The sequence below is a fragment of the Neovison vison genome, chromosome 13 (genome assembly GCF_020171115.1).
Source record: "Neovison vison isolate M4711 chromosome 13, ASM_NN_V1, whole genome shotgun sequence".
In the NCBI taxonomy this organism is placed as follows: domain Eukaryota; kingdom Metazoa; phylum Chordata; class Mammalia; order Carnivora; family Mustelidae; genus Neogale; species Neogale vison.
In genome coordinates this window covers 48,976,911-48,991,935 of record NC_058103.1, presented here as the reverse complement: position 1 = coordinate 48,991,935, position 15,025 = coordinate 48,976,911, and the positions used below count along the sequence as shown (strand labels likewise).

At 49.7% G+C, this 15,025-nt stretch overlaps 1 pseudogene; it reads right to left on the bottom strand.

The window, feature by feature from the left end:
• Positions 1 to 312: 312 nt before the first annotated feature.
• Positions 313 to 14,223, bottom strand: LOC122894493 (annotated as a pseudogene).
• Positions 14,224 to 15,025: the final 802 nt, after the last annotated feature.

Here is a 15,025-nt window from a genome sequence, read left to right as displayed (position 1 = left end):
CATGAGCCATGAAGTTCATTCTACCCAAGAGGTGCTCGGAAGCACTGTTGCTGACCTTTAGAAACCCATCAGTTGCAGGCCACGCAGGCACAGTCAGTCTGCATGCAGGTTTGCCTGGGATGGGTTCCCAAACCAGGGCTGCTGGCTACGATAGACCACATCACAGTTAGGACATTCCATCACAAACCCAGACCAGGCACATTTTTTTTTTTTGAGACCCATCCGGGAAAATGGGTGAAAGCAGATGTCCTGGGCACTCAGCTGGCTTCCTTGCCCTTCTCATGGCGGGCCTCGAGGGTATGAACTCGGTAGTCAGGCAGGGCAGGGAGTATCTGCAATGGCCTTGACTTCACGAAGTACTCCTTTCCCACGATTCATGCAGCCCTTACTCCGCCCACGGAGGAGGCTCCCAGGGGCTGGGGAGAATGAGGGCAGGTGCAGAGCCTGCTGAAGCCCAGAAAAGTCTGTGGGAAGGGAACTGAAGGCTTCAGAGACGCCACCCAGCTTCCAGAATGGGTCCTGGATGAGCTTTTCTGGCACCTTGAGGGCTGTTGAGCCCAGCAGATGAGTGTGCTCAGTGTACTGGAAAATGATGACAGCAGAGCCTGGCGTGGACAAGGGGACATCCAGACCACAGCAGGCAAGGTAGCCAGGAGCTCCTTGGGAAAGTGCTTCAGATAAGCTTCAGAGGCACCCCCAGGCACTTACTTCAAGGGCTCTTGATGTAGCCCTTCCTCACAAGTTACAGGATGGCGGGTTTGAGGTGGCCAGGCCCTTCAGCAGCCCCTGTGTTGTCTGGTGGGGACTCACCATAGCCCCTAGGAGCCGCTTGGCATCTACCACTCCTGCTCTGTGGCCTGGGACAGGCACTGCCCACACTCCCACAGTACAGGGCTCCTGGGCAGGGAAGGTTTGGAAGGCCTCACAGCTGTAAAAGAAAGTATGGTTGAGGTGCAAGGCTTTCCATCAGCAGTGTTTCCCAAAATGGAAACCATCTTCCAAGGGCGGACCAGGTTTGCGGTCCAGTTTTCTAATAGCTTCCTTTTCACTCCTTCACCAGAATGTGTCTTTGTTTCTCTTGCTTGGAGGAAACACAACTTTCTTCCTCTGGGTCTCATCCTGCTCTTCTTCCTTCAGTAACCCCTGGACCTTAGGGATGTGGTACATAGCAACGGAGTGTCTCCCTTTGCTGCCCACCCTCCAAGGTGAGTCTTCTCTGGAGCCTTGGGCACAAGCTGATTTTACAGGTCTGGCTCCTCCCAACACCCTCTGCCTCACACCTGGCCCTGGTGAATGCCCCTCGGGGCCCTTGCTGGGGCAGCTAAGGGGTGCGGCCGTGTAGGAGTCCTATTGGCTCAGGGCTTCTCAAGTGCTCCTTCTCACAGAGGAAACACTGCAGACAGAGAATTCACCACACCAAAGAGCTTGGTCAGCCCCAGCCCACCCAACTTTCCTGGCACATCGGCCAGGAGTTCAGGCCCTTCTCTGCTGGGGGCCTCTGGGCTCTCATACCCAGAAGGGCAAGGAAATCACGCACCATACAACCATCTCTGGGCTTTCCCTAGGACTGAGGACAAAGGCTTGGAGTCTGAAGGCTGCATGGGATTGCCACAGGGTTCCAAACAACAAGGGTTCCAAACAAGGGTTTAAAACAAAACCCTTTGTGGTCTTATTAGACTACTCACAGATGTTCAAATTTTAGATTTTCTGCCTCCAAGACTCTCATATCAGCAGCAATGTTGATTTGGTTTGTTTTCTTCCTCCATAAGGTGTAGGCAAATAGGTGGTCAAAATGAACAAAATGGAAGGGTCTTTGATGGCTTCAATACATTGGATGGGTTCACTGACAGGCTTATCACCTGGGCCTCAGCCACAAGCTTTCAGTAATGAAAGAGAGTAGTCAGGAGCTTTTCAATACAATCCAGCCTCAAGTCCGTATTTCAGGGGGTACAGAGCAGCATGGCGAGGGCAAGGTGGGATTGGGTGATAGTGGGGCACTAGTGGGGTCAGGGGCACTTCCTTGGGGCACCAATGGACCCATTCCCTCTCTGCCCCCCAACCTTCACTGCCTCCCAGACTCCTCCTCCCATTTCCAGTTGGGATCCTCTTGTAGGTTGTTTTAAACCAGTGATTCAAAGCACAGTTTAGCTGTTCCCCCAAAGACTTTAACTTTAAAAAAAAAAAAAAAAAAAAAAAAGAATCCAGTGGGGGATAATTGTTCACATCTGCCTAATGTTTCCACGTGAAAAGACATAATAGACTGTAAGATTTTGAATTACAATAGCTTTCAGTTTATAATTAAAATCAAATGGGTAAAATTCAAGCGAAAGAACTAGATGCTTCTGGAGAGGTAGTCTTTATATGAGGACTCAACACAACACGTTCTGTTAGCAATAGCAGACATTGATTTTTCTGATTTTTTTCTACTTTTGTGCAGGTGAGGTAGAAAGGAGCAGATGTTTTGTGTCTCGCAAGACAATAACTCATTTCATTATGACTACTTGGCTTCACCTTGTTTGTGCTGTTCATTGTTAACAGAGGCCCACGGTGCTGTCGCTGGGGCCTAAAATGTACCATATGGAGCCAGAGGGCCTTGGGAGAACTGAAAATCATTGCCTTGGCCTGACCCAGTCACCTGTCCCAAGAAAAATCATACCCTATCGTCCATGAAGTTTCAGAGAGACTCAGCTTTGACTCAGCTGCTGCTGTGGACCACAGCCCTTGCTGTTCTGGGCCCACAAGGCCCTCAGGCACAGGACTGAGAACACTAATGCCAGCAGACATTATAGACCAATGACCTAAGAGCAGGCTTGTGTTGGAAAGAACACAACTCTAGGGCAAGACTGGTGAATAAATTAGCATAGGGGTGAGTCGGGTCTGACTGGAGCTTGATGGAGAAGTCCAAGTGTGCTGTGAATTCAGCTGAAGCTAAGATTCCAATGAAAGACGAATGTGGTCTAAAGCTAGACAGTAGGTGCTCAATGAATGCTTAACTGGATAAATCAGAAGATGCTGGTCAGAGGGTCCTGCATGGGGGTGGGCTAGGGAACCTGCTGGGGTTGCTGAGGATCTATGGAAAGAATTATTGCCGCTTGAACCAGGGGATTTCCTTGAGGGAACAGGCACCAGGCTGCAGAACTGAGCACAAAAGTCAGATTTGTTTAAGTAAGGTAGGACAGAAACTGTTCCTTGCTGACACGGTATCTACACTCACCTTTTCCCTTAGTAACACAACAGATTTTAACTTGGGTGGCAATGTGCCCAGCTCCATGGTATATTCATCTGTCACATTTAGAGTTGGGATGGCCATTGAGGTAGAAGTTTAAGCTGTTGGGTGAGTCTTCTGTTCTTTAAGGGGTGCTACTGTACAGATGTACTCACTTTTTCCCCTTCTCCCTTCCCCCTGTGCCTCCCTGGAAAAGGAAGATCAGTGTGATGGCTGGTGCTCTAGCTGCTACACTAGACCATGAGGTGAATGTGAAGATGGAAATCATAGGCTAAGAATGGCAGAACAGAAAGACAAGAGAACTTGGAATCTTGATGACATTGTAGCTCCCATACCAGCCAGACCCCAGCCTTCTTTTATGGAAGAGAGAAATAGGCTTCTACCTTATTGAAACCACTGTTATTTCTTCATTAACCTGGAACATCAAAAGTCTAGAAATCTTGAGAAGCCTTTAAGAGTGAAAAATTAGGGGTTTTATTTGTTTGTTTTTTTGGTATATTTAAGTTAAGTGAGCTTTAAGACAAGGTGATTTAAAATGACAAAATACAGTCTTTCTCTCTGAGCTCAGGCATAAAAAGTAACCAAGGAGTTACATATTATTGGGTTATGTATTTATTTGGCTTAAATAAAAATAGGTTTTATTGTTTCATGTAATTGAGAAGTCCAGAGGTCAGGTAGGCTTCAGATAAGGCCCAATATTGTAGCTAGACAACTCAATGAAGTCCCAGTGTCTTTGGATGTCAGTGAAGACATCAATTTCACCTAACATTAGACCACAAGGTCCCTGAAACTCTTAGCAAAGTCTTCTTGTATCTGAACCGGGTCCCCAAACCAATCACTGTGACTAGGAAGACTAGGACAATGAGACCCTCTACATGGTCCACTCAGAGACTTGTAACAAGGTTTTTCCTCCCAATAGCATGGTTGGGGAAGTATGGGACCTTGTTGGGAGGGAGAAAAAAAAAAGGGAATGCATGTAGGGAGGCCACCACGTGTCCTACACCTCTCCTGGCCATTGTCACCACCTAGTGTTGTTAAAGGGGTGTCATTTAAAGGACTTTTTGAAAAGGCAAAAAAATTTTCTTGCTCTCAATTGTGTTTCTATTTGCCTGGAAGCCAGTAATCGGCTTATTGGTTTGAGGTAAGGCATCCGATTTCCCGACAACTTTTGCTCTTTCATTCACTGATTCAATCGTAGATAATGTCTTAGGTGCTATTTTTTTTTTAATTTATTTTTTTTTCCAACCATAGATAATGTCTTAGGTGCTAGTTGTGTGTCGTACAGCTGGCAGGTCATGCCGGAGAGGACAGGCACATATTAAGCCATTATGATTGGCGGCCCTAGCAGATGTGGGTACCCAGACTCTTTAGAAAACTCAGAAAACAAGCATGAGGGCCTGGGAAATAAGACAGGTAAGTCTCTCTAGTGACAAGGGAAAGAGACTAGCAGTTGGGCATAAGGTGATGCCCAGAAAGGGTGCACCAATGTAGGGCCCTTGGCAAGGCCCCTGGGTAGGTCCGGTTTCCTGAGCCCGAGGAAGGGAGAGTGGGGTGAGTGTGCCTCTGGGGATGTCACGCTGTGCCTGTTTTGTGGTCTGACCAGGACTGGCTTTGCAATTAGGGTTCTGGGTCTCCCTGGCTAGGAAGTCTCTGGGGGTAGGGGGGAGGATGGGTGGAAGCAGTGGTTCGTAATGTGGGCTTGGGAGCATTTTGGGGGTAAAATGCTAGGAAGGGAGCATAGATCCCTGAAACATCCAGGAAGGATTTTTTCCCAGTCCAGATAGCTTGCTGCTCTCCTGACCCTGGACAAGCTCAGGAGTTTTCAGTTTATCATGACACAATTCTCCCCTCACCGACCCAACCGCCTGCAATAGTCAGAGAATAAGGGCTTCATAACCCAAATAGTTCACAGTATGGTATTTGTCTCTATTTAAAATCATCTCCCATGGGGTTCAATTAACAATGTACATGTCAAATTATGTCACACCCATTACTTGCTCTAATTTGGTCAGGCTGGGTCAGGCAGTCCCCGATCTGATGGGAGCTGTGAGCCTCTCAGCTGAGAGCCAGGACGCTGGTGCCTGGGCTGTCCTTGGCCTGAGCTGCAGCAGGCTGTCATGTCACACTGGGAACTACCAGGCAGCAGGAGGTGACTGGTCAAGCTCATGAGGACAGTGCTCTGTGATAACAGCCCCCTTTATCAGAGCTTCACCCCTGGAGACAGTTGGATGTGGGTTTGAATCCCAGCTCCCTCATTCAGCAAGTTGGTGATCTTGGGCAAGTTCTTTAACCTTTCTGAGCCTCATTTTCCACTTCTGTGAAAAGGGAATACTCATCACACTTCATTCATAAGGGCTGTAGTTGAGGATTAAGTGAGATAATGTGTGTAAAATGTTCGGCAGAATGCCCAGCCTTTTATAAGGACTCTGTACTAGCTACTAGTCATAGTATTTAATTTTTTATCTTGTTCAGTCCTTCAAAACTGGGGCTCCTCCTACAATTACCCACAGGAAATATTTCACCAGCCCTCCAGAAACCAAGAGAAGACAGACAGCCCTTCCTGGAGGTCATGCAGGGTAGTCAGAGAAGCCACAATGGTATTTTGACATCAGAATTATTAAATATGTGGCAAGACCAGCCTTGACTTTAAGCATAGTTCGGTGTGGGTACAGAAAGCTTCTATCTCTGCCTGATGGAGATCACAAAATGCATTTCTGTGGCCATTCAACTGTCCTGCAGGGCTCCAAAGAAGCAGACATAAGGGTGCTGGGTCAGTCATTCTCTCCATTTTAAAGAGAGGTAAACGGAGGCACAGAGCAGTCCACATACATATGCACAGTTCCTTCTCTCACCTCTCAAAGGACAAGTGAAACTGTGGTAACTATAGAGCTAGAAGCAGAAACTCCTGCCCAAATGACTTGAGACTGAGGCATCTGGGTCATCAACCACAACGGAAGCCAATATTGGGGAAATTATCTGGGGTTAAAGGCACGAAGGCCAGGCTTCTTACCCTCTTCCACATTCAAAACTCTGGCGGTAGTGTGCAGGTCCATCTGTGGGCACATCCAGGAGGCGATGTATTATAGAAAAAGCCATGGATCCTATTCAGGAGACCTCTACTCGCCCTCAGTCCTCCCAAACCAGCTGTGTGACCTTGGAAAAGTTACTGTACCTCAGATCTTACATCAGAAATGGAAGGGAAGGGGTTGGATGACATCAGTATTTCCCAAGCCTGACAGCTCATGACTTCACAGGGTCATGTCAGGGGAGGGGCGGTGGGTGGCAATCTGAAGCCCGCAAGCCTGTATTCTGAAGTGTTCTCGGTGATTCTAGAGCAGTCACCATTGGGAAGCCTGGCCAGATGCTACCTGAAATGTCCCAGCTCCAATGTTGTCTGACTCCAAAGGCCCTTTGAGCACATTCCACACAATTCCACACAGTCCAGGCCAGAGATGGCAGACCTTATCTATGAACCCCCATGAGAAAGTCGGTGTGAAATCCCAGAGAACAGCCAACATGGCAGAACATCTGGCGGGGGTGGTGCAAGGAGGATGGTGGCCGTGTGTGCTGGGGCTCCAGGGCTCTGCCTGTTTCAGGGCCAGGTGGGTGTTGGAGCCTGCAACTCAGGCTTGCCAGGGGCCGCAGTGCTTTCACCCTGACCATGACCATTCTTTGCCGTGCTCCTGAGGGCCTGGGGCCTTCTGGCCATTGGGCTGTAGTCTTGAACACCCAACACACCTGTCCTGAGATTGAAAGACAACAAGCATCCCAGCAGGCCTGCCTTGTATCCTTGAGGCTGGGATCCTTCACGTGAGCTTTTGAAATCAGTCATGTGTCTCCAGCTGCCCTAGAGTTACAAAAATCCTTGTTTTAATGAGGAGCTGCGGAATGCTAAGCCTCAAGCTGCTTTTAGCTCTTTCAAAAGTTTCAATTATGGATTAATCCTGACATTCTTTGGCTTTAGTAAATGGGCAGGAGGTTTTTGTGTCTGTGTGGTGATGTGGGAGGAATGGAGGCCGAGGCAAGAATAAATCATGGCTCTCGGGCCTGAATTTGATCCAGGAAATGTGTGTCTAGACACCCTCTGGGTGGCAGAGAGAATAGGGGAGGCAGGGGTCCATGGCGGGAGCTTCTCTGTGGCCCCTCATGCCTCCAAGGCACCAAAGCAGGATGGGGGCTGCCCGGGTGTGTTTGTGGGGTGGGGGAGGGGTGCGGAGGGTCCATCTTGGCCAATGGGGCTGGCCTCCCCTTGCTCCTGATTCTTGAAAAAAGTCAAAGCTCTCCATTTTACCTGAATTCTACTAATTATAAAATGCTGAGACATTTAGTTTAGAAAATTCCTCAGACCAAGCAAATCCCACCATTTAACCACAGGTTGAGACTCTGAGGAGAGAGCCTGGCTTCAGGGACTGATCATTTGGGACTCTGGTCCCAAATGAGCTGAGCCACGCACCCCCCCACACACACACACCCAGAGCTTCTTAAGTCTTCAGAGCTAAATCCAACTCCTACTTGGCAATTTCCATTGTTGGAGGGAAAGAAGACCCTGGCTTTCTAAAGTTTTAGAAATCCCCTTTCTCTGTGGCAGTGTAACAGCCCACTGCAGGGCTTTGGGGCTGTCATCCCCACCTCCCCTTCCTCTCCATCTGCCCTTGCTCCCAGTAAACCCCAATAACAGAGAGCCCGTTCCTTGGACAGTATGCAGGCTGTAGCATTGTCTCTGTTCCCATGCCAGAAAACAGACCCAAGGGGAGTACCAAATGACATGGACAACCTTGAGCCATCAACTTTTTTTTTTTAAAGAGGTAAATCATTTGGGTACTTTGGTGCTCTATCAAAAACTTACTCATGACAACAGGTCACAGAGGCTGAGCAATGGCTCTAGAATTTCTATATAGGGGAATCTTGGAGGTAGCATTTTGTTTGAAAACAAGGAATAGCTAAAGGACTCTTCCTAAAGCTACATGGCATATTAGAGTCTCTTTTTACTTAAATGGCACATGTATTTAAAAAACAAAGATAGGGGCGCCTGGATGGCTCAGTGGGTTAAGCCACTGCCTTCGGCTCAGGTCATGATCTCAGGGTCCTGGGATCGAGTCCCGCATCGGGCTCTCTGCTCAGCAGGGAGCTTGCTTCCTCCTCTCTCTCTCTCTGCCTGCTTCTCTGCCTACTTGTGATTTATCTCTGTCAAATAAATAAATAAAATCTTTAAAAAAAAAGAAATCCCCTAGAAGCCCTGTGATTGGTCAGGACACAAGGCAACAAGGGCAACAAGACAAAGACACCTTCCCCCTACCCCCGCCGTCACCCCCCACCCCGGCCCTGCTTCTGCAAGGGGAGGGAAATGGGCAGGAGAAGGTCCTTAAACAATCCAGGGGCAACATGAAGATGGATGAAGAGGGTACATTCTCACCACCAGGCTGAGCTGTTCTGGATAAAACCAAACATGCTCCTTGGCAAAGGTCAGTGGTCATGTCAGAATGCCCCAAGACACTTGCTCCCATGGGCTTCTCCCCACCAGGCAGACAGATGGCTCATTATGACCAACAGGCAGCCTCGAGGCTGGGGCCCTGGATTGTTGGCACCAGATGGCCTGGGGGACAGGGACTTTACCTCATTGCTCAGACTGTATCCCAGGGGATCCTGTCCCTGTTCCCTTCTTGGGATCAGCAAACTCAAGGAACACCAGGGAAGGTTTTCTTAGAGTTTACTTCAGACTAATTTCTATACTCTAGAAGAGTGACATAAAATATAATGCTCCTGACTTGTCCGGAAGTGGTTGAATTCTGTCACCATAAGGCCACTATTTGGTATTATTTCAAGTAAGTGATCCATGTATAACCCGAAGGGTTTCAATATTTAAAAATAAACAAACCATTGACCCTTCACTAAATTGGTGGTTGTCATCACATGTAATAACTGCTTCACAAGTCTGTCAGTCCCTTCTGGAAAACTGGTCACCAGCAACTGGCGAGAAATCACACTTTTTATTGAAAATTTCTCGGTTAATACAAGGACCAACCTTACTTTTTCCCTATGACTTTTTAAAGAGCAATAATTCAATCCTGAAAGGAACAGTGAGTGTAGCTTCTGTTTCTCCCCAGGGAGCAAAGAACTCTGGTAGGACACACACACAGGTGAGGGCCTGCCTTCAGAGTTAGGCACAGTCGGTATTTTTTAGTTGGAGAGCGTTTGGGAGATCAGGGAGACAAGAAAGCCCCCTCTGCAGCAGGGGAGGTCCACACCTCGGCTTCCTTTGTCCTCAGCCAGCTCCCAGCAGTGCGCCCCCACCCCCCACCCCCACCCTGTGGGTGTGCGCCCTGCTCATGGCCCTCTGCCTCACTCAGCTCCCCACAGCACTTCCTCCACCGCCCTTAGGCCAGGCTGGCCAGGAAACCCAGCCCCAGCAGAGGCTCCCAGCTGAGCATCTTCAAGGCCCCTCAGTGAGGCCTGAGGCAGACGGTGACATCCAGGGCAGGACTGAGGTTTGGGGCCCATTTCTCAGGACGCCCATCTCTCTTACTTTGCATGTGGTTTGGAACTCTGTCAGATTTCTTGGTCTCCAATGCCTTCCTCATCAGTCTGCAGGTCTGCTGGTTGGCTCTGCGTTCATCTGCTAGACACAGATAAGAGGACAGATGAGACACGGATTTTGGTAGCATCAGTTCCTGGTGATTCGAGATGGAGAGGATATGCGTGCAATTTGTCAACACACAAGCAGCCTGTTAAAGAACCAAAGTTCAGCTAAGGAAATTTAAAGATCTAAGCGGCTTTAGTCACCAATTCATGAATTGGGCAGCGTCCCTATAACAAATACAGGGGTGCTCTGAGGAGTTGTGCGACCTGAAGGGTTTTATAGGCAGGAAGGGGCAGGACAAAGAAGTTATTAGTGAAAGAAAAGAAAGGATCAATTCAGGCAAGGTCACTTTCCCTTAGGGGTGAGGGCAGGGGTCTTGGCAGAGGTCCTCACTAGTGCTGATCAGGAAACTGGAGACTGACTGGTTTAAAGTCCACTCCTGGGAAAGGCTGGAACTGCAGTACGGTTAGGTGCTAAGTTTGGGGCTGGGCTTAACATAGGTGTCTCCATTTTGGGTCTGAGGTTTTTTTCCCTTTTTTTTTTTTTTAAAAAAAGATTTGCTTATCTATTTTGGGGGGAGCAGGGGAAGGAGAAGAGGGAGAGGGAGAATCTTGAGCAGACTCCCTGCTCAGCACAGAGCCCAACCAGGGCTCAATCTCACAACCCTGAGATTGTGACTTGAGCCGAAATCAAGTCGGACGCTTAGCCAACTGAGCCACCGAGGGGCCCCTCTGTTGTTGTTGTTGTTGTTGTTTTTCCTGTTGCTTCTTTTTAACAAGCCTAAACACAAAGAGCATCTTGAGAACAGGGAGTGACTTTAATTTCTTCTTTTAGGTAGTGATAGTAATGCAACAAACACAAATTGCCTGAGAACACTTAACTATTTTCTAGGCACTATTGCAAGACCATGAAATTCAATGTCAGAAAGTCCCTGCCCTCACAAGTTTTAGAGTTTTGTGAAAGACATTCTTGCTAACAAGTACGAATCCAAAGGACTCTTCCACTCCCATTAGGGTCCTTATAAGCAGGGGTAAGAAACAGCCTACCAAAGCAGGGCAAGCAGCATGGAGCCATGGGCTGTACATGGTCTCTACTTTCTCAGAATCCAAAGTCCTCAAACACTTGGAGGAAGCATTAATATATTTTTAATTAAAATAACCACAAACCTCTACTGTGGAATAGCATACAAAAATCAGATCGCCCACCCCATCCCCCCACTTGCTGCCTTTCCTTCACCCATGTCTCCTAGTGGCAGCTGGCTGCTGGCTGCTGCTGAGGACAGGGATGAAGGACAGACTGGTAGAGAGATAGGAGGGAGCAGGGACAGCCAGAGCTGCAGGGGTGGGGGGTAATGCAGAGGCACTAGAGTGTAAGGTAGGTGTAAGCGCTCCCCCCTCAAGGGGAGGTCCATGGGCACTAGATTAGAGGAGGAAGCACAGAAATGCTTTTGGGGACATTGGAAACTTCAGTAGGGCTTCATGTTCCAGAAACAGAGGCAAGGCATTCACTAAGAACTTCAGATTTGGAGGAGACCGTCTTTGAAGCAACCCAGGGTGCTCTCCGTGCGGGCTTGCCTGCTTTGAAGGTGTCCTCCACCCTCCTAGGAAAGTGGGGAGAGGCTCTCAAGTGACTGAAGTGGAGAAGCTGCATGGAAGAGAAAGAACTGGGTGGGGGAGGGATCTTGTGTCCTCTAGCACGTCAGCGCAGCCGGGCAGGAAGCTCTGCTGAGTAACTTTGGTTTTAGTTGGAAATCTTTGGTCATGTTCCTGTCCACGCAGCAGTGTGGGGGAGTGGGGTTCGATTTCCTCCTTCCTTGGGGTGGACAGGGACGGTGGCATGGGGGCCTGAAGTAATGGATAAATGGAGAAGTGATTGTAAGAAGTGGTGGAGGTCGCTCGGAGGGTTTTAAAATTCACAGAAGCTTTCCTGGTTGTGGGGAGGACGCGCGGCGAGCAGAGTCTGCCTGTGGAACAGGCCACTGGAGATTCTGGAGGAGGGATCCACCCAGACCTCCTGACTTGTGGCTTTAATTATCCAGTTAGTCATTGGTTTACTGTCATCCAAGTTTAATAAGCTGGACTGTGACCCGTGAGCAAAAAAGCTGGCCAGGCTTGGGGGTGGGGAGGAACCACTCTGGGTTGTCCCACAGGCTGAGGCAGGACCCACAGAGACCAGCAGCCCTGGGGAAGTGGGGACCACCTTCCTTTTCTTTTCTTCCTTTGCAGCTGGGATCTTGAACACAGGGCCCCCAGGCACCGACCAGTCCAGTTAAACTGGAAATTTTTAAGAACCGGCAGCTTATAACTAACTGCTCAGAGATAAGTTTCACTGGCTCAGAGCACCCGTAGGGAGCAAAACCTGATTTACAAGCCGGGGAGGGTGTGGGTGAGGTGCGGGGAGCTTGAGAGCCACCGGGCTGCTCACCCAGTTCCTCACAGGAAGCAGCTGATCCCCTTGGCCCTGGCCCCTGGCCCCTTGCCCCGGCCCTGGGAGGACTGAATGTGTTTGGGTGGCATCCTCCTGGAGGGGAAGAAGCAGGTTTTTGTCCCCCTGACCTTGGAGCAAAGCCTGAAGCTCAGTGTGCACAGGTCAGGCTTCCATTCTGAGAAACCTGATCCTCCAGACCGGAACACATCGCTCTGTTTTTTTGCACAACAGGATGGTCCTAGCTCAGCTCCGGGAACATTCTGGCTTCCAACTTCCCTCCTGAGCACCTGGTGACTGTCGCTTTACCGTGCCATTCTATCTGCCTGGGCTTACATTTTCAGCCTCTCCCCAGAGCTGCCAGGAGCCATCTCCCAGGCAAGGCTTTCTACACAGAGGTTGCCAGGCCAGCAGGAGAGGAGACCTCCAATCCATCTGTCAGAATTTGAATAATTTTATCCACACATGCTTCTCTCCCAACCACCAGAGCTATTTTCACTTCCCCAAACCATGCTAGCCCAAGGCGCCTGTCAGCCTGCTCCCCCTCAGAAGCAGGGTGCTTCCCTGTGAGCCCTCCAGGAGCCCCACCACACTGGTTTCTTTGTGAGGTCATCTTCACTGTGGTTTCCGGGTCCTCTGGCCTCCTTCCTGCTAGCTTCACACACGCTGGTTTGCCAGAGTTCACTTCAGTAAAAACATGAGGGCCTTCTGAGGACTCACCCCTCTGCTGCAAGTGGTAGAAGATACAGAGATCACCCAGGCTGTTCTGGGGGTTACAGTGTAGCCAAGAGTTATCCAAGGTGGGACCCTCAATGTGAGTCCCAAAGAGAAAGAATTCCATTGTCAGTTAGATTGGGGAATTTTGATCATTCAGACCACTCATTTCTGTATTAAAGGTTCTGAGAAGTCCCATCATAAGGAAATTCTGTTCCCCCTTTTTAACCTACCATTTCCCCAACCCCGCATAATATTGACTATGAAACTCTTCACATCCCAACGGCTACATCTCAAGGAACTAGTTCATATTTTTGGTTATGTATTTTAGGAAAAGATCCAGCAGTGGCTTCAACCTAAAGAGACACCTGGATCTCAGGAGTATTTGGATATAGGTGGTGGCATTTGGAGCTTTCCCAAAGATGGGGAGGTGCTATGGGCATTTGCTGCAAGGGGAGCTAAGACACCCCCAACCCGCCCCCCTTGCCCCCACACTGGGGCCCAGCCTGTCCTCAGTAGGCCTAGAAGAATCATTCTGTCCCCAAAAGCCCTCAGTGCTCCCCTCCTCCACCGAGAAGCAGGGGTTGGACAAGTGCTCAGCAGTTTCTCTAAACTGTCTGCAGGTCCAAAACACCTCCTTGCTATCTCCTTGGTCTCCAGATTCCTAGCTTCCTCTCGCTGGGAGGCCTGCATGGTTCCTTCCGGGCCTTCAGGAAGTCTGGTCTGAGTTGACCCGGACAGAGGCTCCCAGAAGCCAGGGCTCCAGGGTTCCATCTACTCTGGAGATGACAAAAGGATTGTGTTCAGGCGGTCCTTGGAGGGCGAGGAGCCAGGCGCTCAGCTACCTGGAAGTCCTCGCACCTGGAAAAGGATGCCTCCTGGCTCAAGCTTGGGTGAACACACCTGGTGCTCAGCCAAGGTCAGGAGACCTAAGACCGTGAGAATGGCGGCACAGCCTCCCCACCCCCCGCCCCCGTCCCCACCCCATCCTTCTGGGGTAAAGCAGCAGAGACACCCACATCCACAGCCCACAACTCCAAATCAAGGGATTCCGGAGCCCCTGCTTCTGTCAAAAGAGAAAACGCCCATGGCAACCGGCATGTGTTGCCTGAAACTGCAAAGTGTGTGTTTACCAAAACAGGGGTGGCTCACTGACACAGTCGCCCAGCGAGAGTCTGGCGGGGCGCCCGCGAGGCGGTGGGTAGTCGCGGGGGCGAGGGACAGACGCGCCGGGTCCCTGCGGGGAGGAGCCGGCACCGGTCGGGCGGGACCCGCGGGCCATCGACCCCCCTGCCTGCCGACCCAGAGGTGGAACCGCGGTCCGTCAGCCGCGTTCCTCCCTGGGCTGAAGACGGTGAGGTTGGTGTTTCCGTCAGAACGCGCCTCTCCCAACCCCGAAGGTTTGCGCGTGAACGGCTTCTGTGCTGTTTCCCCTTCCTCTTTCTCTCTCAGAATTAGTGTGCTAAGGGGGGAGGAGGGAAGTGGTGCAATTTTTTATTTTGAAAATGACTTTTAGGCCGACGTGGTGCCAGATGCGCCGTCCCATAGCCCCATTTCATGGATGAGGACGCTGAGGTCCAGGGAGATCAGATGTGAAGTCTCGCTGCTGGTAAGAAGCCACCAAGCCAGGTAGAGAACCCTCCTGTCCCACTCCCTGGACGTTAGGCTGCCCACACTTACTATTGTTTTCCCTTCTTTAACACACTGAAGCAAAATGTGGTTGATTTTTCTCTGTTAAGAAGAATTTTTAAAACTTGGCGGCAGGGGAGGGAGGGCAAACAAAGCCCTTTCCATAGTAAAACAATGTCTTAAGCTCACCTAGGGTCTTCTGGCTCTCCAGGGGAAGGTAATTTTGACTTAATATTTACTATTAATTGGAGTCCAGGCATGCATAACTCTGTAAAATTAGGTGACACTGTGTAGAAATTTAAAATGTAAATGACTCTTCTGTTCAGTAGAGATGCAAATGATTTCTATCTGGTAGAAAAAAATAACCACAAAGGTTATAGTTTTGTTGTCCTGTAGGACATGAACCAGTTCTGTATCAAACTTTGCAGCCTTCAGCACCCCTTTCAGTGCACAAC